General features: G+C 37.8%; 1 long non-coding RNA gene across 1 annotated transcript; it reads right to left on the bottom strand.

Moving 5' to 3' along the window:
- Window positions 1–387: 387 nt before the first annotated feature.
- LOC150032145 (uncharacterized) lies at window positions 388–3,394 on the bottom strand. The gene is made up of 2 exons (XR_016525147.1): window positions 3,295–3,394; window positions 388–632 (listed from the first exon to the last, which is right to left on the bottom strand). It is a non-coding gene; the product is annotated as an uncharacterized LOC150032145 (long non-coding RNA).
- Between the last annotated feature and the right edge of the window lie 285 nt (window positions 3,395–3,679).

A 3,679-nucleotide genomic window follows, 5' to 3' on the forward strand; every position in this document is an offset into this window, starting at 1 on the left:
TGAAGAGACAAGGCTTCTATTTATAGAGGTTTCTCATGGGGCTTACATGGGTTGGGTTTAACTACTTTATTGGGTCCAAAATGGGTTTGGGCTAAAGTTGGGCTTGGGCCCATTTGTTGTTGGGCCGAAATTCTAGGCTTGAGTTTAATGTTTAATTTAACCCAAAATTTCACCATGGGTTTGAATTGGGTTAAGCCCGAGCGACTTTAATTACTCGGCCAATCCAACTTATAATTTTTTCAATAGGCTCGGACTATCATTGATGATGTGGTATGTAACGACCCGACCCCCTAGGACCTAGGTAAGGCCGTTACTAAAATAAATGCATGCAAAGAATTTAAAACGACGCTCAGTCATTTGAAGTAAATGCTAATTAAAAACAAGAGAAGTTCAAAACACGTTTATTAAATGCTATTGTTAAAAACAATAATAGGGTACCCATAAATCATAAAGGTTAATAAGTACATATGAAAAACAATTCTTAATAATAAGTTTCAAACATCAAAACTAAACATTAAGGGAAACATGAAAAGAACTCTAAATCTCATGATGCGGAAGCGTAAAAAAAAACTAGTCCCAATGGCTCGATCATGAATTCTACTGCGCCATCGCCGGTGCATCCCTACCCTTACCTGAAACATCGACATAAGAAAGAATGAGTATAAAATACTCAGTAAGTAACCCCACCACTGGGGTTAGGCTAGGCATCTATGTCCTCTAGATATCTACAAATGGCACATAAATACATGTAACATATAAGAGACTAAGTCCTATCCTATTGTAGTTAAGTATGCCCACAAAACTGGTGAATCCCGAAGGGAACACAAAACTTGTGAATCCTGAAGGGAACACAAAACTGGTGAATCCCGAAGGAAACACAAACTGGTGAATCCCGAAGAAAACATAAACTGGTGAGCATCTAACTAATCAATGAGGATAATCACACAGTCTTAACGTGCTAAGATTCAACATTGTACGGTTATAAAGCATATATAAAAATCCTTAATACCATGGCTGCATCACATACCCATAATTCTTAACAACATATTATACATCATCCATGTATAACTTATAGCATAAATCCACAATATACAAGTATGCCTCAACGCCAGTAGATCAGACATCGACATATGAAAACACATACTATCACATATTAACGATCAAGCACTTAGATGTGTATGTAAATAAATCAGAATTTGTGCCAGAACATACTTTGATTCAAGTCATACTGTCAATCAACATGCTAACATTTACCATAACATACACTTATCATGCTAGCATACAACTAGAGCCTGGCCTGTGGGCAGTTCCAGTGATAAGATTACTTACTTCGAGTCGATACTCTACAGATAAAAAATTCTAGACCACCAAACTATGACGGCAATCCAAAGTAGCGGTCCTAACAACAAAACAACTCTCAAATTTCAGTTGAAGCCATAATTGTAAGACTTCAGGTCCAAGTCCAAACTATCAAGAACTTATTCAAAGAAAGAAAAACACTTCCACCTTCCACGACGGTGCCTCCTTTGACTTCCAAACTCCCTGACAACTTAAGCTTGAAACAAAATTCAATAAAGACGAGTCATAACACTGAAACACAATATTAATGGCCAAGATAACGAAACGAACCGACACAGCCTTACCCCAATAGATCTGACGAAGACCAAAACGGACCCGACGTGGCAAGGCGACGATAGCCGGTAACGAAGCGGCTAGGGTGGCGGATGCGGGGGAGTTGGATCCGAGACGTCGATCGGAGGTGGCATGACTTGACTTGTTGCCAAGAACCGTCGTGAGCGAAGGGCGAGGGAAGCAGTGCGGTCAAATCCCTAGATCCGACACGGACGACTTTGGAAGACGCAGCGGTGCACGAGAACGGGCGGCACGCGCGCAGCTAAGTCTGAGATGTCGATCGGAGGTGGCATGGCTTGACCGGTTGGCGAGACGGGAGCGAAGGGCGAGGGTTGCCGAGAGAGAAAGAGATGCAAGCGGCTGGGATTCGTGGCTGGCAGTGGACGTTCAGCGTCCGATTTGGGCGGACTGAGAGCGGCGGTCGAATCTGGGCGGACTGAGAGCGTGTCTGACCGGCAGGATCTGGCTAGCCGGAACCCACGAACGGCGGCGAGGAAGCAGAAACGGAGGGTGGGGGGGCTCGCGTGAGTGTCCTTTTTATTTTTTAAAAAAATACTAATCATGATGATGATGATGATAATAATAAAAATGACAATAATAATAATAATAAAAGGAAAATAGTATAACTCTAATTAGATCCTTTCCTTAACCCACTTTATACTATTTAATTCCTTTCCTTTTTCAAAAAAATAATTAATTCCTGCCATAACTTTCCAAATTGAATTTGAAAATTGAATAATTTTTTAATAATTTCCACGACAACACTTAATCCTCGCATTTATACTTTAAATTCAAAATTTCAAACATGCCCTTCAACTAAGGACAATTACTGAAAAGGGAAAAGTTTTGCATTATTAATAAATAAATAAAAAGGTATGGGATGTTACATGGCAACTCATGATTTGACGAAATTTCTCATTCAACAGTGTGTACTTTAAATTCCACTAAATGTCACTATTTATAGACCATTTGGTAACTAGTATGTAGTCTTACATGGACACTAAGCATGAATAATTTTAAGACACTTAGACAACATGAAGAGTGACACATGAGGAATGATAAATGACTTTTAGAACTCTAAGCATTGGGCATCTATTTTTGTAATATATTTATAATACTCCTCCTTAGATGACCATTATATATAAAATATGTCTCGCTAAGAACGTACTAGGAACAAAACCCAATGGGAAAGAAAATCCTATTGAAGGAAAAATAGCATATATTTCATATAATTTAATAATCTTAAAAGAATACAATATATTTTTTTCCCTCTCATGGATACATTGCTTGAAACCTCTGAAACACCACATTCCAATTTTGTGTACTAATTTTTCAAAAGTTGCGATAGGTAATGCCTTTATATATAAGTCGGTCAGGTTATCCTTCAAACAAATTTGTTTTATAGTGAACGTTGGGTTATATGTCCTAAAACTCGCAGTTTGTAATCTTTAAACATATTCTATTTGCTATAAAGTTGTTTTTAAGCTTTATTCAATAAAGTAATTATTGAACATGTAAATTGTATTTGAAAAGCCTAAATCCAATAAACTAAGAACCCCTGACTATAGCATGAATACTTAAACTTTATGTGGAGACATAAAAGAGGATCAAGTTTGAGTATATAGCCAAAAAATCTATAAATATAAGGATAGGGTTGGGTACCTTATCCTGGGGACATTATGGATGCGGTCTCCTTTGTATTTGATACAAACGATGTGATCCCAAAATCATTCATGTAGAGACATGTGAGTGGGGGCATCTGATGAAAAAGATGTTTGCATAAGACTGAACCACAAAATAGTCATTTTTCTTTATAACACCTTTTAATGTTAAAACTGACTATTTCAACTCAATGACCTAAGGTAACTTGATCTCAATCCTAAGCTAACCATGAACTTCTATTTATTCAAGATTATTATTTAATTTTCCATGGTGAGACTAGTTCAACATCGTCGCGCAATAAGCCTCCCATTTTAGGGATAAGACCAGGTAAATAGCTTATGACATAGTCCTGTAAGATGGAATTCACTTCTACCCGTTTCATGGT

This window comes from Benincasa hispida, chromosome 12, assembly GCF_027475165.1.
Source record: "Benincasa hispida cultivar pf3 chromosome 12, pf3_genome.v1.1, whole genome shotgun sequence".
In the NCBI taxonomy this organism is placed as follows: Eukaryota; Viridiplantae; Streptophyta; class Magnoliopsida; order Cucurbitales; family Cucurbitaceae; genus Benincasa; species Benincasa hispida.